Below are 22,766 nucleotides of genomic sequence, written 5' to 3' on the forward strand. Positions count from 1 at the left end.
TCTCTTTTGCTGTCTCACATATAGGGTCATTGTTACCATCTTTCTAAATTCCATATATATGCATTAGTATACTGTATTGGTGTGTTTCTTCCTGGCTTACTTCACTCTGTATAATAGGCTCCAGTTTCATCCACCTCATTAGAACTGATTCAAATGCCTTCTTTTTAATGGCTGAGTAATACTCCATTGTGTATATGTACCACCGCTTTCTTATCCATTCATCTGCTGATGGACATCTAGGTTGCTTCCATGTCCCGGCTATTATAAACAGTGCTGCGATGAACATTGGAGTACACGTGTCTCTTTCAATTCTGGTTTCCTCAGTGTGTATGCCCAGCAGTGGGATTGCTGGGTCATATGGCAGTTCTATTTCCAGTTTTTCAAGAAATCTCCACGCTGTTCTCCATAGTGGCTGTATTAGTTTGCGTTCCACCAACAGTGTAAGAGCATTCCCTTTTCTTCACACCGTCTCCAGAATTTTTGTTCGTAGACTTTTGGATAACAGCCATTCTGACTGGCATGACTAGGTACCTCACTGTGGTTTTGATTTGCATTTCTCTAATAATGAGTGATGTTGAGCATCTTTGCATGTGTTTGTTAGCCATCTGTATGTCTTCTTTGGAGAATTTTTCATTAAGATATGACACAATAATACACACACACACACACACACACACATGCTATTTTGTATTTGGCCACATGTGGGCTATATCTTATGGCATATGAAAGAAATCTATCCACTCACTAATAAGTCTATCTCTAAGGAATATCTAGTTGAACCCAAGGCAAGTTCTGACAACCATTTATGACTACTGAGAACCAAGTGAAGTATGAATTTACTTTGAAAAATAGCTGTTAGTAATGAAAATGTTAAGCAAGCTCTGACTTTCTGTAACCAGAAGAGATGGATTCACCTTTTCACAAAGCTTCAGCATGTAAAACAGGTTCTGATCTTTCACCAGGATAAAAACCTATTCAAGTCTCTCTGGCTGGAAGCCCTTGGTACCAGTAGCTCAGACAAGAATTTAATGGATATTAAAGAATGGTTTGGATGCTTTAAATTATTCTCTGAACCTGGGTAGTGCTAGCCTGATTATTTGAATATGTTAATTTTCAAGTAGGAGTATTTTGCCGCTTGGCTGCAACATGGAAATTAAAAAAATTCATATACATTTGTCAGGTATGTATTTCTGTGCCATCTCAACTTGTGACTGTCTATATAATACATGACCCATCTATGATTAAGCAAGAAGAAATTTAGAAAACACTGACTCGGTGCCAGCTTGAATTACAGATGCTAAGCTAAGGCAGAGTTTAAAACTCAAATTGTTTCAGAGCAAACCTATTTTTTACCTAGTAGTTGTGGGTTTATATATGTTTCTTCAATTACTTACATTGCCTCAAAATCTGTGTTCCGACAGGTCTTCAGAATTTGGTGCCAGAATTTGAATTTATGATGGCTTATTTTTATGTACCAGGTAAAATGGGAAAAAAAAAAAAACAACCAAGCACCCAACTGTTCTATGTTTGTATATCCTAAAGCAGTGAATAAACACTTGATTTAGCTTATCTTCACATAGTGGTACCCTGTAGTTACTCAGGTATTTAATCAGTCTTACAAAGCTGCACCTTAAAAAGGAAGAAAATTTTAAAGCTTTTTGCATTTGTTTTATACCCTTCCTACTATACATCCGACATCCTTTGATATATCAGTCATGCTGCCAACAGAGATTTCTCTGAGAAAGAACACATACCATCTTCTTTAGGATAAAGTATGTTAAATGAAAGGGCCAACTGCTTGCCTCTGGCTAAGCTGAGAAGAGAGGAAGTAGTTATTTTTCTAACCTCATCTAATTCTATCTCACCTCTTTTTTGTTGTTGTTCTACATTTTTGGCTTTTCCCTATCTTCTTCTAAAGAGGGATGAACATGGGAGAGGCTTGAAGTAAGCTGGGAAGTCAAAGGTACTAAAAATCTGAAGCTTGAAAGAAAAGGAGATCTGGCATGGAAATATTACCTTTCAGTTTATTTTGAAATCATCTCTATGCCCCTTTGCTTCGTTTTCTTTCAAATTCAGTTAGCATCATCATTTCTGTCACCCAGTATGTCCCAGGCCTACGTTAATCACGGTAGATATTGAAAAATAAGACAGGACCACCCCCTCCCTCCACTAGAGGGACTCATCATAATGTGGGGGTGTACAGGTAAGCCATCATTGCAACATAGTAAGTCACTAAAGTCACTGAAGACTCATGAAATTACAATTTTATTTTATTCCCATAGTTTAAAAATATTCTATAGTGAGAGGTAAAATGACAATTTCAACACACTGCTAAGAATTAAAAATTGTCAGTGATTCCACACTTTTCACATGTTCCATCCCTGGGTTGGGAAGATCCCCTGGAGAAGGAAATGGAAACCCACTCCAGTATTCTTGCCTGAGAAATCCCATGGGAAGAGAAGTCTGCCTGGTGGGCTGTATATATATAGTCCATGAGGTCGCAAAAGAGTGACACATAAATTAGTGACCAATCCACAACAATGTAAGTAAAGCTATGTATTCACAGAGCCCCAGGATCATCCCCAATTTCTGCAGTTTGCTAGGAGAACTCCCAGGACTCAGCAGATCGTTGTCCTCATGACTAATATTTATTACAGTGGAAAGGTATAGAACAAGATCAACAAAGGGAGAAGGTTTATGGTACAAAGTCTGGGAGCAACCAGGCACAAGCTTCTAGGGTCCTCTGCTGGTACAATCACACAGTCCCTGACTATTTCCCCTGCAAGGAGTTGTGAAGTATTGTCCACTAGTGGAGCTCTTCAGGCATTCATCATCCAGGGTTTTTATTGGGGGCTTGTTACATAGGCAGCCTCTAGAAGGTATATCCTAAAATTTCAGACTCCCAGAAGGAAAACAAGTGCTTAGCACAAACCATTTTAACAAAGAGTGTAGGCATGGTGACCCGTCTTATGTATCAGGAATGGTGTGAACTCTCCTGAAGTCCAAGTTCCTAGATACCCACCAAGAGCCAACCTTGTAAGTAGGATTTTCAGGGGATTGCAGTTGGGCCTGCTGAATTAGCTTTCCTACACTGTTTACGTAACGTATACATTTTGTACAACATGCTCTGTTTATATATATGCTGCTGTTGTCTGCAAGCGGTTTTTGAAGATAACACTATCATGGATATCTTTCCATGCCAATTCATGTAGGTCTACTTCTTTATCATAGTTACATGGTCTTCCATTTGTAGACAAACAATTTCTTTAATCATTCCTGTACAAAGTGATATTTGGTTTGTTTGCAATTTTTGGTATTATAAGTTATGATGCAAAGAATATCACTGTACATGTATTCTCTATGTATTCATGCCTATTGTTTTGTGACATAGGCTTCTAGTTTCTGCTATGTAAGCATTTAGAAACAGTATTCCTGGTGTCATTCAATTTGGAAAGGAAGACTTGTGTTGGAATTCTACCGGAAGTATTAGAATGTAGCGGGTTTATTGGAAAAGAGGACAGTTAGAAGACTATTAAAATATCCAGGTGATAACTGATCAGGGGCCCAACTAAACTGCGTCAGGGAGCTTGGAAAGGAGCAGAAATGGTGAGGATTTAGTTTTCTATACAACAGTCTCTGATTGTGGATGACTAGTGGAGAGTGAGAAAGGGGGAGGCCAGGGTGACTCCCAGTTACATGATCTGGTGGACGGCAACAGTGTGGGATGCAAGAAGAGACAGCAACTAGAAAGCAGTGATACCAGCTCACGGAAGAAATGATGGGACTCAGGTTTTCAAGTGTTCGTTCCTTCACATATATTGAGCATCTTGCTATGTATCAGCCACTCCATTCACTGTTGGTGTTGGTGCAATTTTTTTGTTTCGTTTTTTTTTTTTTTTTTTTTTTTGCGAAAAACATTGAGAGAGAGATCTTATGAAATAAAGATTTCAACTAATTTGGCCATTAACTAACATCATTGCTATTCTTTTGTAAATGATACAAAACTTTAAAAAAAAAAGCTATAGAGAGATTGATGGTGAATTAGGTTCCAGATATTTGAAAAAATGTGCACACACTTTTGAGTAAAAATCTGAAGAGGGAGGGGGAAAAAGAATCATGAAAGCAAATAAGATCTCTTTTGTGTTTAGGTTTGAAGGTAGACCCTCTCCCACACACTCATTTCAGACAAATAGCCTCAACAAACATGAGCAGGAAATGCTCCTTCCCATGCCTGCAGAAAAACACCACCCCCCTCTGCAGTTTTGAGTATCACTTGTGTGGGCCTCAAGTGGGGTGTGAAAGAGAGAAGCCAGGAAGCAGTTGTTTTTATTCTTCTCACGGAATTGCTATTCTAAATTTGCCCTCCCCACCCCCTCCCTACTCCATGACCCTAAGGGGCAGCTTCCCATCTCCTGAGCCCAGATGTATTTCAATTATAATTTGAATGACAAGGGGAGTTTTACTTTTTTTTAATGCATCCTTCAATAGAAATTGATGTGTTTTAATACATTTTATTTCATAAGTTTTTTGAATTATATTGAATCTGCCTTCTGAATAAGTTTATTTGACTAGACAGAAAAATCACATTCTGCATCCATTTGAACCCAATATACATAGAAAATGTGACCCAATACATTCAAAAATTTTTTTTTCATACTCTCTGAAGCTTATATGAGGAGGGGTAGAGAGTTATACTGTTTTCTTCCTACCGACTTAAGTCTCTTTGTTTTAAAAATTCCTGTAAAAAGTCATTACATTCCCCAAAGAAGATACACAAACGGCTAATGAGCACATGAACAGATGTTCATCACTGATCATTAGGGAAACACAAATCAAAATGAGATGCCACCTCATACCCAATAGGATGGCTATTACTGAAAAAAAGAAAATAACAGATAATAGAGAGGATGTAGGGTAATTGGAACCTTGGTGCCCTGTTGATGGGAATGTAAAATGATACAGGCAGTGTGAAAAACAATATGGACTTTCTTCATAAAATTAAACCTAAAATCACTATGACATTCAACGATTCTACTTCTAGGTAGAATTTTTCTACCCCAAAGAACTGGAAGCAGGGATTGAACAAACATTTGCACGCCAATGTTCATAGTAGCATTATTTGCCATAGCCGAAATGTATAAGCAACACAAGTTGAATTTTTAAATTCAACACAGACGAATTTTTAAAAAAGTGGTATGTATGTACATTCAATGGAATATTAGTCAGCCTTAAAAAGGAATAGCATTCTGATACACATGCTACAACATGGATGAACCTTGAAGACATTAAGCTGAGTGGCACCAGCCGGACACAGAAGAACAAATGACTGTGTGATTCCACTTTCCTAAGGTACCTAGAGTAGCCAGAGTCACAGACACAAAGTAAAACGGTGATACCTACAGGCTGGGGGAGGGGGAAGTGGAGAGTTACTGTACACTGAAATGGAGTTTCAGTTTGGAGAGATGTAAAAGTTCTGGAGAACGATGGTGGCGATGGCTGTATAACAAGGTGAATGTACTTAATGCCGCTGAACTGTACATTTAAATATAATTAAAATGGGAAACTCTTTCCTGGGTATATTTTACCACGATATTAAAAATAAAGAACTCAAGCAATACGCTGCTGCCTGGGCAAATCTGTATTTCTCTCTGTATTATCTCTCTGATATTTTTCCTCCCTTTGAGGGATTTTCTTTTCCCCTTCTTTCATCCCAGCTTCCTCTCTGCCCTACTGTATTTAGCACTCTTCCCCATTTGCAAAACTTTCACTAAAGACAGACTATGATACGGTCAATGACTCCCTATAGGTTGCATTTGAGCCAGTATTATAGCTTTCCCTGGCCTGGTGGCTCATCAGTAAAGAACCTGCATGAAAATGCAGGAGGCTTAAGAGATGTGGGTTTGATCCCTGGTCAGGAAGATCACCCAGAGGAGGGCATGGTGACCCAATCCTGTATTCTTGTCTGGAGAATCCCATGGACAGAGGAGCCTGGTGGGCTATAGTTCAGGGGGTCACAAAGAGTCAGACACAACTAAAGTGACTTAGCAGACATGGTGTATTTTCATTACAAGGGTTATTTCTAATGGGAAATATAAGGTCATATTTCCTGGTGAAGATGGCCCTCTGAGCCCCCTACGATATGTGTACCTTGGCCCCTGCACCTCAGAGGACTGATGGACTGGTCAGGGATTCAGCTGGGAAAACAAGAGTCACTATAGGTATTTCAAACACAGTGCAATTTAATACAGGGAGTGAAGTTTCCTAGGTGTTGGAAGGAGCAAAATTACGGATGGGCAACAGTGATGCTACCCAGAGATCCAACTCTGCAGTCAGTCGCTGTAACTCTGTAGGAACCTACTTGTCTCTGAGCCCACAGGACTCAAATAGCCCTGCTGCTCTTCTCAGGCCAGCAGGAACCAGCCACTGTCCTGCAGGGTTCCGCTGCTGCTAGCTCCGCCTCCGCAGGAGGGCTAGACTGCCGGCTGCCTCCCAGGCTGGAGCCAGAGAAACAGTTTCCCTCTCTGCCTCCTGCTCTCATGCAAAAGCCTTCCAAAGGCAGAATCTAAACTGGAACCCTGCTGGCAAGGGGGATCTGAGAGACATAGTTTTCAGGCTTCTAGCCCTTGTGGTTTGGGGAGCACTGAGAGGTTGGTGCTGAGCACAGCAGGCAACACCCCACGCTGACGAGTGTTGTGGGGGAGTTGAAATGAGCTCCTCCACAGAGATAGGCTGATCCCTGCAGGGTGAGTCCGCCTCAGGCTCCCACATCAGTCAGGCCTGTCTGACTGCTCTGGGATCCTGGGCCGTGATAGCAAGAGCTATGTACCAGGTCGTTCAGGAAGCAGAAAGCTCTGTGAAGGGCTTTAAACCTCACAACAACAAGACTGTAGGTAAATGTCATAATTTCAGTTTCTCAGATAAAAGGCTAGAGTTGGTGGTGGGGTGGGAGGATGGGTGTCAGGTCTCATGGTCACTGAATGGGGGAGCTGGAATTCAAACCCAAATCTGAGTGACTCTTCTCTTGGGCTGAATGCTGAGCTTCCATTTCCTGCTCACAGGACCGCTGGAGATTTGATGAGACCCTGGACGTACACCTCTGGTCTTCTGTTTCAGCCCTCATCCCCTGTGGCAAGCATGCCTGTGTGGTTGGCCTCCCTTTGAAACTCTGCACGATGGGGGCACACAGAGTGCATGCTGGTCAATTCCACCTCTGTCCTGTTCCGGCAAATGAACCTTGTCCTGAGCCTTCCCCGAAGAGGGAAGTCAGCAGAGTAGGAGGTGTTTCTGCCTCTGGGTAACTTTTCCATTGCAGCCAACATTAGTTTCCAATGGTGGCTGAAAACAATGGGAATGTATGGGAATTCCCTGGCGGTCCAGTAGGTAGGACTCTGCTTTGACTGCCATGGGCCTGGGTCTATCCCAGATCCGGGAGCTAAGATCCTGTGTGGCATAGCCAGAAACAAAACAAAGGAAACCAGTGGAAATGCATTCTCCCATAGGCTGGGAGGGCCGAAGTCTGAAATCGAGGTGTTGGGAAGGCCAAGCTCCCCACAGAGGCTCTGGGCTGAATCCATCCTCACCTCTTACAGGTTTTGGTAGCTCCAGACCTTCTTTCTCATAAGGCCACGTGACTCTAAGCTCTGCCTATGTCTTCACACTGACTGCTCTTCTGGGTGTCCTTTTACTCTCCCTCTGTCTCACTCTTTCCAGGTGACCTGTGATGGCATTTAGGTCCCACTCGGATGATCCAGGATGATCTCCTCATCTCAAGGCCCTTCACTTAACCCTCTTCACAAGGACCCACTTTCTGCATCAGGTAACATTCACAGGTTCCATACATTAGCACGTGGTCATATCTTTGGGGGCACCATTCAGCCCACCTCACCTCCCTCCCAGGGGAGGTAGGCTGACGCACAGAGGAGCTTTCTGACTCCTCCTCTTGGGAGCACATCCTGGGATCTGGGCCTTGCTCCCTCATCCTGCAGCATCTTCCTCCACCTTCTGGGCCAAGCTACAGAAGAGTCAGGAACCTGGAGGCGCATACCAAACAGGAGGATACTCACTGACACAGCCTTGCAGTCTTGTTAGTTGAGCACCATGAATAGACTCAGCCAGGCCTTCGCATTTCCAGCCCAAGCCAGGTAGCACTCTCTGGAGCTCCCCAGCCTCGGGAGTCAAAAATTCCTTTATGGTTCTCATCTCAAAGAAACTGCTCACATTAACCTTTCTCCTTTCTGGCCTTCTGCTCTGCACAGAAAAGGAAGAGAAAGTTCTCCAACTAAATTCCTGTCCTCCGGTTTCTTCTTTTCAGATTTATTTCACTAAAAAGCCTCTTTAGTACCCCCTCCTTGATTGCTGAATCAAGTCACATGAACCCTTCATGTGGGATTGGCTAAACTCCCAGCTTCCTTCCTCCCACATCTCCACCCATCCCCTCTCCACCCAATATTCACCACATTTTCACTTCTGACTGTCTTCCCCAGCAGCTATTAATGATGACAACTCAACAACATGCTCCTGGTCCAGAAAGAAAGTGAGTGATCCCTCTCGATTCCCATACACATTTGGGAGAAGGGGTTTCCTTTTTTCTGAAACCTCAAGACCTGGGGTAAGTGCCTGGGTCAGTGGACTCACCTCCACTGTTGGGGTCGATTCTGGTTTGAAGCAGACCTGCAGGTGGTTATCCAAGTTGGCTTCACAGCTCTGTTCACCATTTGGTGCATGTTCTCATTCCCTATCTTTTGGGGGCCTGGCCTTCCGAGTCTCATCCATCCTCTAAACACCAGCTGAAGAGCTCCCATGTGTACAGCGTGCCCAGTGATGCAGAACTTCCCACAGCGTCTTTTGATCCTGAAAACAAACCAGTGTCACAGCTGGCTGGCTGGCCCTGGTCGCATTGCACAGGTGAAGAGGCTGTGGTATTAGGATTTGCCCGAAGTCACCAGGCTGCATGTGGCAAAGCTGAGTCCAGCAGAGGAACTTGGTTGTGAAGGCAGTTTGCTTTCTGCTCCTGGACTTTTCCTCTTATTCTTTTTTCTCATTTTTCTTCTGTTCCTTTTCATCTTCTCTATGCCCCTGACTCAGCTCCTTACAATTTACTTTCCTCTCTATTCTAATTATTTCTGCCGCTCACCTAGACCTGAATTTCAATACTAGCTTTGCCACTGTAGTATCTATGTGATCTTGTGCACATTTCTCAGCCTCTCTGGGCTTTGATTTCTTCAGCTGAGCACAGTGGTAATACTAACTCCCACACATGATGGAGGTTTAAGAAGGTTATAAATTGAAAGAGAGAGATAGAGACGAAGGAAGGAAGGAAGGAAGGAAAAACGAAGAAAAGAAAGAAGAAAGTCAGTCTCTGGCTCTTGGCAGTCAGCAGTCATTTCTGTCCTCCACTTTTTTAATTTTGTGGCTACATGGCTAAGACTGTACACTTTTGTCCCCCATTCACCTGTATCATCCTTATCATAGAACTGATGGGTTTGATTTATCAGGAGACCCTGGCTGCACTTCTGTGACTATGAGCCGTGGCCAAAGGAGAAGAGCCTAATGGATGTGGCCGGCGTGATTAATAGCAGCCTGTCTGAGAGTGGCGTGTGACGGATCGCCCCAGCTCCACTTTGAATTCTGTGTTGTTACAGGCAGCTGTTTGGCCAAGCAGAGGCACAATGTTCACAGCACAGAGTCTGGCTGCAAGCCCTGGATTTCCTGGGTCACCAAACCCGATTCTCTGAGTGGAAAAGGAAAGAAAGCCAGGGCAATGGCACGCACCCAGAGCAGGGTGTGAGCCCAAGGAGCAGGCGTGGCTCTGCTCCTCTCTCTGACGGGATACAGTAGAGCGCAGACAAGGCTCACCCGTGCCCGTCTCCCCCACCCCCCACTTCCTGCAACGCCACTGTCTGGTGCTTTCCCAGGGAGAAATTCATCATCAGGACGCCTGGAAGCACCCAGAAGAGAGATGTGTGTCACTTTGAGATGTTCTGCTGACCTTCACCTGTCTTCTGCAAATGAGAAAGCATTGTTTTGGGAGCCATGCCCTTCTCTCCATTCTGCAGCTCTCCAACCACCTCAGCATGAGGAGCTTTAAACAGAAAGAAACTTGCATTGTATCCCTATTCCCTACTTAGAGTTAGGATTTGCTCACCCCATCTGCATGTCTTGGACATTGCTGTCAGGGGCTGGAAATTAATCTTGAGGCAGAGCATTCACTGACTCCATTCAAGGGGAATGCAACAGTGAATATGTCTTATTTTTGCCAAGCTGGTTATCCATTTCTTAAACAATTCTTCTAGGAATGTAATCAGTCAGGAACAGGGAAGCTGGGGGTCCTGGTCTGCTCCTGATCTCCGCCTAGCACTGGAGTTGGAGGAAACCTTGCAGCTCCTATTTGAGTTTTACACTTGGATGATGTTTCTCTTGGCTTCGACTATAAAGGCTGCTGCCCAGAGCCAATCTTTGGCAAAGCAGAGAAGTATGAAGCTTTTTTTTTTTTCCCCTAGAATATTCCCAGTATTCCTCTTAAACACTTTTGTTTTTAGTGCTCACCGAGTTCTCAGACACTTCTTTCTTCCTGTACTGCAGCCACATGTGAGCTCTGGGAGGATCTGAGACATATATTCTGTGCATGTAAGTGGTTGATATTATGTACAAGAGCACTTCGGAGAAGGGCGCAGCAACCCACTCCAGTGTTCTGGCCTGGAGAAGCCCAAGGACAGAGGAGCCTGGTGGGCTACAGTCCATGGGGTGGAAAAGAGCCGGACACAACTGAGTGACACGCAGCACCGCGCAGCACAGAAGAGTGCTTCACAGAGTTCAAGTGTGTCTGCATCTCCCGCAGCGCTAAGCTGCAGAGTCTGGATCAGCGGCCCTGGAGTGGGGCTAAGATTCTACATCTCCAATACGCTCCAAGGTCATGCTGGTGTGTGGCTGGTCTCTGGATGGAATTTTGAACTGTACGTTGAAAAAGCCTCCAGTCCTCCTCCCATGTTTCTCTTTTACCCTTAAACTCCTAGCACATTCAAAACATTTCTGACATCATATGTGTGAGTTTACCCCACACCAAGCAATTCTGTGACACCAGCTAGGTGTCCTGCGATTCAGCAGAATTCTGACACTATCAACCAGGACATAGCATCAGGCCCCCACCAGGTTAACAGCCCAGTTCCATGAGAGGGCCCTCCTGCCCCAACTTTGGATTTGGATCACAAGTGGCAGGTCTCCAGGTCACCCACAACTTCTGTCCAACTGGTCTACAAATTGAAGGTTCCCCTGAGCTCCTTCCCCTTGGATTCAATGTTTTTGCAAATAGCTCAGAGAACTGAGAGAAACATTTATGCTTGTGTGTGTGTGTGCTCAGCCACTCAGTTGTGTCTGACTCTTTGCGACCCCATGGACTGTAGCCCACTGGGATCCTCTGTCCGTTAGATTTCTCAGGCAAGAATATTAGAGTTGAGTTGCCATTTCCTTCTCCAAGGATCTTCCCCAGGGACTGAACCTGAATCTTCTGCACTGGCGGGTGGATTCTTCACCACTGTGCCACCTGGGAAGCCTTATGTTTACCAATTTATTAAAAGATGTGATAAAGAATGCATATGAACAGTCAGATGAAGAGATACCTGGGGAGAGGTGTGCAGAAGGGTCCCGAGTACGGGCGCTTCTTTCCACATGGAGTTGAGGTGCATCACCCACCCACCCCCTGCATATGTGGATATGTTCACCAACCTGGAAGCTCCCCGAATCCTATATTTTGAGGCTTCTTATGGAAACTTTATCACATTGGCATAATCAGTTATTAACTCCATTTCCAGCCCCTTCCCCTCTCTGGAGATGGGAAGGTGGGGCTGAAGATTTCAAGCTTCTAGTCATGACTGAGTCTTTCTGGTGACCAGTGTCCTTTGGGGAGCCCACTCAGTCTCTTCATTAGAACAAAGAAGCTCCTAATACTCCTATCACGTAAGCATTATGAGTTTCAGAAGCTCCATGTCGGGAACCGAGATGGGAATGGAGTTGGGAGGGTAGAGGGTGGGGGTGGAGCAGAGACCAATGTATAAGTTTCTTGCTGTTTCACAAGAAGCCAAGCCTTAAGTCAATTCTAAAGGGAGAAAATGGGAATGGGAAAGATCCCTCCTTTTCTCTCTGGTTTAGGGAAGTATGTGTGTATGTGCACGAGTGTGTGTGTGTGTGTGTGTGTGTGTGTGTGTGTGTGTGTGTGTGTGTGTGGTTCCCGCATTTCTTAGTGACTAGCTTTATCCTTGTGCTCTCTTCAGATCCTGCATGATTATTGGTTTGCTTTATCAAATTTTTAAGTTAATTGGTCAAGTATCAGTTCTCAGTGAGGCACAGTTATGATCAATACAATTTTCATTATTTTTGCCAATAGAAACTTGTATTTTCTCAAAATACCCTGCTCTCTCATTTTGGTAAAAATCAATCAGTTTAAATTGAGTTACTTACAACCTTTTTCTCTACTGTGTGTTTAAAGACAGAAGTGATTTCGGGTGAGTCCAGGATCAGGTCAAGGAGATGGCCCTGCTTATGTCTGGACTGCTGCTGAAGGCTATCACCTAGTAGACTGCCAGAAGAAACGGTTTTTCTGAGAAACTGAAGACCCGGAAGATGGGAACTCCTCACAGAGGGCATAGCACAGCTGACTCACCAGAGCCAAGTCTAAAACTTCAGTTCTCAGTAAAGATGGGTCTTTATCCCAACCTTCAGTTCAGTTCAGTTCAGTCGCTCAGTCGTGTCCGACTCTTTGCAACCCCATGAACCGCAGCAGGCCTCCCTGTCCATCATCAACTCTTGGAGTCCACCCAAACCCATGTCCATTGAGTTGGTGATGCCATCCAGCCATCTCATCCTCTGTCAGCCCCTTCTCCTCCTGCCCTCAATCTTCCCCAGCATCAGAGTCTTTTCCAATGAGTCAGTTCTTCGCATCAGGTGGCCGAAGTATTGGAGTTTCAGCTTCAACATCAGTCCTTCCAGTGAACACCCAGGACTGATCTCCTTTGGGATGGACTGGTTGGATCTCCTTGCAACCCCACAGTTCAAAAGCATCAATTCTTCGGCGCTCAGCTCCCAACCTTATATTGACTCAATTTTCAGGTCCTGGGAGAAAGAAGTCTGTAAGGATGTAAACATAAGAGGGCTATTTTCATGAATGATTCTCTCAGAAAAGAGCTTGCATTGGTATCCTTTGAGGAGAAGGAATGCATAAAAGAGACTGGTCAACGTCAGGGTTCCCCCATGTTTACTGTACTAGCTGAGCTGTGCCTGCAAAGGGTGGCAGCTGTGCCCAGCAAAGGCAGCAGCAGAGCCTGTGGGAGTTAGGAGCATCCTGCATGGAGCCAGGAGAGCAGCAAGGGCAGAGAGAGCAGGGGAACAGAGTGGAGACCACACAGAACACCTGTGTGGGGAACTGAATGATTTCATTCATGAGCTAATCAGAGAAGCTCTCTGGAGACTTCCAAGATTATTAGGGGAAGGGGTGCCTGGAAAGGGGGATTTGCTGGGTACTGAGGCTCCATGTCGCAGATAAGAATTAAAGCCTATGCTACAAGCATAATTTAATCAAAATGCCATGTATTTAGGAGAAGGCAATGGCACCCCACTCCAGTACTCTTGTCTGGAAAATCCCATGGACGGAGAAGCCTGGTGGGCTGTGGTCCATGGGGTTGCACAGAGTCGGACACGACTGAAGTGACTTAGCAGTAGCTGCAGCCGTGTATTTAGACATCCGTTCTGTAATAAAATCACAGCACAAGACAGAATGAGTGGCTGTGATCTGCACTCCCATCCAGCCTGAGCAGCTCTGTTTCTTCTGTCTCATGGGGTGTCCACATATGATTTCATTTGAGGAAAAGGGTCTGGAGCTAAAATCCCTGAGTGGGCTGCTCTCCAAGGACATGGCCACCGCCAGGACCCATGGCTCTTCCCCTGTGAGTTAGGAAGCAGTGGCAGATGCTGTGGTAAGTTTTAAGAACACAGCTTCTTGGAGCTTTAAGGTTGTGCTCTGGGTGGGGGTACCTGAAGTCTGAGTGCTTCATGCTTCAGTAGTTCTGAGTGCTGACAAAGTCCAATCCCTGTAGATAGCCAGGCCATCAGGACAGCTGTGGCAATGTTTAGGGCAGGGAGAGGATCCTTGCAATGAGGGCTGAAATTCCTGGAGGAAATGGAGGTGGGCAAGGCCCCAGACCTCGCAGGCTATTCTGAGCCAGGAATTAAGAAGCTGTTGCTCAAATTCCCAGCGTTGCAGTGTTCACATTCAGTCTGTACCACCAGCTGGCCTTAGCATCTCTCAATGTCCCCAGGGAAAGAGGCCATTTCTAAACTAACCAGAACCCAAATCAGAGACCTCATTCTACCATGATTGAAGTGTTCCGAGTAATGGGATTTTGAATAAATTAGTTATTCATCATGGAAGAGGTATTATAGATAAATACCATTCCTCATTGCTATTCTGAGCTGTCCACCAGTCATCTCCTTTAAGGAGAAAAATAGAAGAATTAATGTGGTTCTGAACAGTGATCTGCTTAATGATTTCAAGGTTTTTATCTGGAGAGGATTTCAATAAACTACTTTAAAAGAAGTGGAATGCAAAAAAGAAAAAATGTGTGAAGGGCCTATATAATTGCTGAAAGGTAAGTTCTGTAAGGCTAGAAATCAACGGAAAGGGTGAATGTTATGGAAAGATTTTTAAGTACTTATTCAGGAGAAACTAAATAGAAAATCAATCAGGAAAATAAAAAATTCATAAACCCAATTGCTTCTAATTGGCTCAGAACATAGTACAGAATTCAAAATGTTTTCCTCTGAACAGCTCTGTCTCTCAAAATTATGACTCTTATCGCAGGAAAGAGTATTCAGGTTACTTTTTTTTTTTCTTATCAAAGAAAATTCATCAAGGCCAAAGCAATCCTGCAAATGTCTCAAGCTGAAAAACTCTTCATTATGGATATTTATGGAGAAATTCCTACTAAAGTTTTACTCAAGCCAGAAAGAACATATTTTTCTTTCAAGTCTTTAAAGATGTATTAAGCCCCTACTATGTACACAGTATTAAGCAGGACATTATGGGAAATGCACAGATTAATGAGCTGTGATTCCTGAGTATTCTCAGCTTAGAAGGGGAGTCAGGTGAATGCCTAATTAACTTTAGAACAAATACTAATGCAATAAGGGCTTAATAGTAGAGACATCACCACGTGGTATGAGAAAAATAAAGGATATAGGTGATTTCTGACTAAGGAGATCTACGAAGTTTCCCCCAGGGAGGTAAAATCTATAGCAAAGGGTTAGAAGATATTCCACCCGAAGGGAAGACTTGGAGCTAACGTCCAGCAGAAGAGAAGAGTATTTAATAATAACTTGGAAGAGTTGGCACAAGGTGAAATCCTGAAGACCGTGACAATTATATTTAGTACTATGAGCTCTGCCTCTGTATCTCAAACTTTGGTGGGCACCCATAATTTATGTGCTGCCCTCATTTTTCTTGTCCGAATGAAAATTTCCTGATAAATACATACACTCCTAAGTATTACTGATTTCATAGGTGACCTCTACCAAGGAGTATCTGCTTTTTCAAATTAAAAAAAATTTTTTTGTTTAGTTGCGGCATGCAGGATCTTTGATTTCCTTTGCTTTCATTATTTGCAGCGTACAAGCTCTGAGTTACAGCATTTGGAACGCAGTTCTCTGACTGGAGATCTAACCTGCATTGAGAGTGTGGACTCTTAGCCACTGGACCACCAGGGAAGCCCCGGAGAATTTTAAAATGTTTATTATGTATTTGTTTAAAGTATAAAAGAACTCAAGATATGGAAGTGTGCATGATTTAAATGGTAAGGACAAAATAAGAGGTGTCTGGTCCCCTTTTCTTTGTCATGAGCATTTTTCAACATTCCAAAGCTTGCTCAGTGTTTGTTTATAAAAGAGGGGCATGAGGAAAGAAGCTGTCTTTTGTTTCTTAGGTATTAACTCCTTTCTGGTGGAGGAATTGCAGATGTTAGTGTGCAGATGGAATGGGTGCATATTTAATTTATTTTATTTTTTAATCAGATGATAATTGCTTTACAGTGTTGTGTTGTACAAGAATGTGAATCAGTCATAATTATATATATATATATATACACACACACACATATATATATATATATATATCCCTCCCTCTTGAGCCTCCCTCTGGGCACATATTTTAGAAACACCAAGCAGTCCTGAGCTTCAGCTCCAGCTCAGCCTTCTGATTTTGTTTTTTAATTATTTGTTTATTATTTATTTCGGCTACACTGGGTTTTCCATGAGGTTCAAGGGCTTCTCCCTGCAGTGGCCTCTGTTGTTGTGAAGCCCAGACTCTCGGGCAGGCGGGCTTCAGTAATTGCGACACAAGAACAATGAGCCTGAAGCAAGTTTCTGCGCTTCTTGGAGATGCCTGTGCAAGCTGGAGGGGGTCACCGACCCTTACTGAGATGGAGAGGAGGGTAGTGTCCCCTCACATCACACCGGGAGGGCTGATTTCACCTGACAGCAGTCATTCCCAGCACAGACACAGAGGAGGGAAGGGCCGTGAGCGTCCCTGGGGCAGCTGCGTTTTAGGCCATGGGGACCTCATGCTCTCTAGCTCAGCAGGGCCCATGGCCCTCTCCCACTACCCTGCTGACCCCCCCACCCCACCCTCCCCAGTTGTTTCTTCTGGTTGGTCAACTTTCGAATTTCAGAGGAAAATTATTTTTTCCAGGAGGCTTTCTCTCACCAGGTTGGGTCCAATATCTTCTCACTGTCAAGGCCGTTTCTAGTTCGCTAGCACTCAATGCCCACATTCCTTGCTAGGCTGCAAGTGCCAGGAGGAGATCAGATCAAATTACAGCCTGGCTCTTGATTGATGGGCTTGCATGACAGTGAAAGTTGCTCAGTCGTGTCCGACTCTTTGCGACCTCATGGATTATACAGTCCATGGAATTCTCCAGGCCAGAATACTGGAGTGGGTAGCCTTTCCTTCTCCAGGGGATCTTCCCAACCCAGGAATCAAACCAGCATCTCCTGCATTGCAGGCGGATTCTTTACCAACTGAGCTATCAGGGAAGCAAGGGCTTGCATATTCTTGAGTAAACTAATAATGGAAAGGGGAAAGGAAGGGAGGGGAAAAAAGAGGAGGGAGGGGAGGTAGGAAGGAAAGTGAAAGTGAAAGTGAAAGTCATTCAGTTGTGTCCGACTCTTTGCAACCCCATGGACTGTACAGTCTGTGAAATTCTCCAGGCCAGAATACTGGAGTAGGTAGCCTTTCCCTTTTCCAGAGGATCTTCCCAACCCAGGGATGGAATTCAGGTCTCCCATATTGCAGGTGGATTCTTTACCAGCTGAGCCACCAGGGAAGCCCAGGAAGGAAGGAGGGACCCTATTAAAATTCACTCCATTATCACTATATAAACCATCCAGAGGACCGGAAGGCTGGTGTATTCAGACAGTTGTGGCAGCCGCTATGGAAGAATTAGGAGAAGCTCTGATTAATATGCTGTGATCTTTCCAGGCAAACAAAAAGGCAGCACCGGGGCCACTTATTCTTACAGATGTCAACTTTGCTCTCCGTGCTATTCCTGCAAATGTTTAAATGGCAACATCACAGCCCCGGGGCCTTGTTAACTGCATATGATAAATTCCCACAAACTGACGCTCTTCTGCTTACCACAGAACTTCATAGTATCTTTGACCTGCTTTGCAAACTGGACCTCTTTTACTAAGTATGGTGGTGGATGAATATTTTCAGATCTGTTGCTGGCCAAAACCTTGGCTTTCTCTGCCCACTGAAGCCAAATAAAAAGTACAGAGACAGAGTTTGGAGGTAACAGAAAGGTAGCTTGAATTGTCAGCTGGTAGAAATGGGAATACCTTTCCATGCCCTCCCTTTATGAGGAGTCTTGGGGCTTATGTAACATGAAGGCTGAAAGTCAGGAGTCACTAATGATGAACAAAGGTGTTAGGATCTTGATTTCTTCCTCTAACTTTGTTTCAAAGACAGTCATAGGATGGCATCGGTAACCCAGTAATTGGGTCTGGCAGTTCAGTGGCTCTGTGGCCTTCTTTTTGATTTGAAAAAAAAGAAGAACTGTAAGGGGAAGAGTGTTGTAAGGGTAAACACCAGATACGGGATGTATTTAACACAGTTCAGTTCAGTTTAGTTCAGTCGCTCAGTCGTGTCCAACTCTTTGCGACCCCATGAATTGCAGCACGCCAGGCATCCCTGTCCATCACCAACTCCCGGAGTTCACTCAGACTCACGTCCATCGAGTCCGTGATGCCATCCAGCCATCTCATCCTCTGTCATCCTCTTCTCCTCCTGACCTCAATCCTTCCCAGCATCAGAGTCTTTTCCAAGGAGTCAACTCTTCGCATAAGGTGGCCAAAGTACTGAAGTTTCAGCTTTAGCATCATTCCTTAAAAAGAAATCCCAGGGCTCATCTCCTTCAGAATGGACTGGGTGGATCTCCTTGCAGTCCAAGGGACTCTCAAGAGTCTTCTCCAACACCACAGTTCAAAAGCATCAGTTCTTCGGTGCTCAGTCTTCTTCACAGTTCAACTCTCACATCCATACATGACCACAGGAAAAACCATAGCCTTGACTAGACGCACCTTAGTCGGCAAAGTAATGTCTCTGCTTTTGAATATACTATCTAGGTTGCTCATAACTTTTCTTCCAAGGAGTAAGCGTCTTTTAATTTCATGGCTGCAATCACCATCTGCAGTGATTTTGGAGCCCCCCAAGATAAAGTTTGACACAGTTTCCACTGTTTCTCCATCTATTTCCCATGAAGTGATGGCACCGGATGCCATGATCTTTGTTTTCTGAATGTTGAGCTTGAAGCCAACTTTTTCGCTCTCCTCTTTCACTTTCATCAAGAAGCTTTTAGCTCCTCTTCACTTTCTGCCATAAGGGTGGTGTCATCTGCATATCTGAGGTTATTGATATTTCTCCCAGCAATCTTGATTCCAGCTTGTGATTCTTCCAGTCCAGCGTTTCTCATGATGTACTCTGCATACAAGTTAAATAAGCACATTGACAATATACAGCCTTGACGTACTCCTTTTCCTATTTGGAACCAATCTGTTGTTCCATGTCCAGTTCTAACTGTTGCTTCCTGACCTGCATACAGATTTCTTAAGAGGCAAGTCAGGTGGTCTGGTATTCCCATCTCTTTCAGAATTTTCCACAGTTTATTGTGATCCACACAGTCAAAGGCTTTGGCATAGTCAATGAAGCAAAAATAGATGTTTTTCTGGAACTCTCTTGCTTTTTCTATGATCCAGAGGATGTGGGCAATTTGATCTCTGGTTCCTCTGTCTTTTCTAAAACCAGCTTGAACATCTGGAAGTTCATGGTTCACGTATTGCTGAAGCCTGGCTTGGAGAATTTTGAGCATTATTTTACTAGCATATGAGATGAGTGCAATTGTGCGGTAGTTTGAGCATTCTTTGTCATTGCCTTTCTTTGGAATTGGAATGAAAACGGACCTTTTCCAGTCCTGTGGCCACTGCTGAGTTTTCCAAATGTGCTGGCATATTGAGTGCAGCACTTTCACAGCATCATCTTTCAGGATTTGAAACAGCTCCTCTGGAATTCCATCACCTCCACTAGCTTTGTTTGTAGTGATGCTTTCTAAGGCCCACTTGACTTCACATTCCAGGATGTCTGGCTCTACAAAATGTAGCTCCTGCAGAGTCAAGGTGGCAGAAAAGCAAACTTAGTTACAGACATGTAGAGTTAGGAATAAAATAAAAAAACTAGAAATGATCAGGCCTGTTCACTCTTCTCTTTATCTTCCTTGTCCTCAGGAAAAGGAAAGGAAAAAAAAAAACCTCATTTCCCTCGCTCTCTCTCTCTTTTTATTTTTTCCTTTTTACTGCTACAGAACCTTTCAGAACAATATAATAGACTATTCCATCAGAAAACATTCTGCTTCTGTTTGTAATTCAAAATATCTTTGGGATCTAAGAATGGAGAAGTTGGATTATTCCTTTTGTTCTTATCTTGACTTCAGATAGCTCTGGCAAGGGAGGGAATGAAATTAGAGAGGTGTGAGGACACAGTGAAAGGAGCCTTTGGGGACTCAGCATTCAATCCAATTCAATGCAAGGAACATCTACAAGGTACTTATTGAGTTGAGTGATTCAAAGGAATAGCAGGTATTAGACATTGTATTAATAATTAAAATGTTTATGCAAGTATGGTGCTGAATTATCTCATTTAATATTATCAGCTCTAATGTTGATATTGTACTATTGTTATCCTAACTTTACAGATGAGAAGCCAGGCACAGGGATGAATTTTTAAAAAAGAAACAGAGCCGTGCCCAGGGACACATAAACATTGAGTGGTGAGGCCAGGAATCCAACAGGGAAATCCAGTGCTTCCGTCTGTGCAGCTGGCCACTGCTGGGAATGGGAGGGCAGAGAGAGAGCTATAAGATAAGATATAATATAAGATAAAGAGAAGAATGAACAGGCCTGATCATTTCTAGCTTTTTAATTTTATTCCTAACTCTACATGTCTGATGGAGATCCCATCTCCATCACTTACAAGCACACGGTCCATATAGATGTCTCAGAGCACGAACCCAGACTCCATCATATTTCTTATACCTCTCTGCAGTTTTGGGGGCTTCCTTTTGGAATTGGAGAGAAATTCATCCTGCCCTGTACCTGTCACCCCTACAACTCTTTCTGTCCACCTGAATCTGCCATCGTGTCCACAGCTGATTGGACCACAACTGCTGAAGGACTGCACTTTCTAGGCAGAAGAAAAGAGCTTCTGAGAAGTCCCTGCGGTAACTTTTTCCAGGGACTCAGAAAAGGAAGGTGTGCAGAGACAGAGAGACAGCCAGCCAGCAGAGAAGGAGGAGCAAGGGGTATGCATGACTGGCCTGGAACATGCCCAGCTTTGTAGTTCAATAACTTGGCACCCTTTAAAGCTTTGTTCTTTAAACATTTACTCAACATTTATTTACATGAGAGGCTGAGTGCTGCCTGGGAAAAAGGCAGAAGAGGAAGCTGTGCTCATTTATTTCACAGTCTTAATTTAGCTCTGACCTCAGGCTTCACAGACAACTCAGCCAAGCAGAGGTTCTGTGGTAACTAGGCTCTTCCATCTTCATACTGTACCTCTCAACCGACCTCAGATCTCATTCTAGCCATCAGCTCTTTTCCTACGGGATCCCCTTTGGGTAGTCTCATCCTCTCCTATCACCCTTGAGAGTCGTGATTTCCCTGCTCCCACCCTCAAAAGTCTTAAGCTCTATGGTGGTGGTTTACTCGCTAAGTTGTGTTCAACTCCTGCGACCCCATGGACTGTAGCCTGCCAGGCTCCTCTGTCCATGGGATTCTCCAGGCAAGAACACTGGAGTGGGTTGTCATTTCCTTGTAGTAATCCCTGAGCAGATACTTCTCTGTGTGTGTGTTGTTTGTTTCCTCAACTGGAGTATAGTTGCTTTGGACATGAACTTAGGCAAACTTCGGGAGATGGTGAGGGACAGGGAGGCCTGGTGTGCTGTAGTCCATGGGGCCAGCAAAGAGTTGGACATGACTGGGCGACTGAACAACAACGAGAATTAATAGTTGCTTTACAAAGTTGCCTCAGTTTCTGCTGTACAGCAAAGTGAATCAGCTATATGCATACACCAATCCCCTCCCTCTCTGGTGACAGTTCGGTTCCAGGTTGTATTTTGGTATCTCTCACAGAGGTTTCTCCAATGGAATTGCTGCAAGCTGGTCTTGAACTTGTCTCTGAGACAAGGATAGATGAATTGGAGAATGTCAAGTTCATGATCATTTGTGGCATTTACCTGAGGACATTGGGAGCCACTGGAGAGTTTTAAATGGAGTGGTGTGGCCTGTGTTCTAAACAGACTATCCTGGAGGCAATGGACAGAGTGCTACATGGGCCTTGATTGGTGGGTCTGGAGAACTGAGGATGGAGGGGATGGAGGAGAAGACAATACTGACATTCCTCAGTTTTCAAGTCTGCCCAAGTCCTCAGCTCGGTTTTTGTTTTTTTTTAAAATAGTAATCACTGTTGTCATTGTAATCACTTTTGTTATTATAATTTGCAGGGCCCTGTACAAAATGAAAGTGTGGAGCCCTTCTTTTAAAAGTTATCAAAAAGTTTAAGGTGATGATAGCCTGTGGGAGGTTCTCTGAGCTCAGGACTGAGAGACTACATGGGTCACACATCCACAAAACCCATCCTGCCAGAAGCCACACCATCTCTATCCTAGTATATTCCACCAGCTGACTCAGTTATCCCTGCTTCATCGTCTCCTTATTTGACTTTTTGGTCAAATATTTGGTCAAATATTTGACTCTATTCTCTTTTTCTGATTTACAGTTTCTGCTTACTGCCTTCTTTCTGAATGTCATTTGGCCTCTGTCTTGCTGCTGACTGATGATTTTTTCTGAATATCTCATTTTCAGACCCTACACAAGACAGAGTCTGATAATGTTGGCATGGATACTGTCTAACAGAGATCATTTTTGTTAGGAAGAACCCCATCAATAATTAGTCTCAAGGTCATAGGCTGACCCTGACTCAGGTGTCCACTTCCTGCCAGGCTGGCAGGGGCACATGAGCAGAAGGGGGTCTTGAAGCAGCCTCTGCATGCTGGTGCCCAAGTGTCTTTCAGACACATAGTTTCCAGTGAAGTTGAAAAAGAATAGCTTTATTGCTTTGCCAGGCAAATGGGGATACTGTGAGATCGTAACTGCCAAAACTGTTTATCCCAACCCAC

The 22,766-nt window shown here is 44.0% G+C and overlaps 1 long non-coding RNA gene across 3 annotated transcripts; it reads left to right on the forward strand.

The window, feature by feature from the left end:
• Positions 1-6,734: 6,734 nt before the first annotated feature.
• On the forward strand, positions 6,735-15,869 carry LOC121816366 (uncharacterized). Of its 3 annotated transcripts, XR_009597920.1 has the most exons (5): positions 6,735-6,890; positions 7,711-8,533; positions 9,495-11,952; positions 12,482-14,636; positions 15,652-15,869. It is a non-coding gene; the product is annotated as an uncharacterized LOC121816366 (long non-coding RNA). The 3 variants fall into 3 exon arrangements; XR_006055913.2 differs by lacking the exon at positions 9,495-11,952 and having other exon boundaries at positions 6,749-6,890; XR_009597921.1 differs by lacking the exon at positions 9,495-11,952 and having other exon boundaries at positions 6,753-6,890; positions 12,482-13,964.
• The last annotated feature ends 6,897 nt before the right edge of the window (positions 15,870-22,766 follow it).

The sequence above is a fragment of the Ovis aries genome, chromosome 1 (genome assembly GCF_016772045.2).
Source record: "Ovis aries strain OAR_USU_Benz2616 breed Rambouillet chromosome 1, ARS-UI_Ramb_v3.0, whole genome shotgun sequence".
In the NCBI taxonomy this organism is placed as follows: domain Eukaryota; kingdom Metazoa; phylum Chordata; class Mammalia; order Artiodactyla; family Bovidae; genus Ovis; species Ovis aries.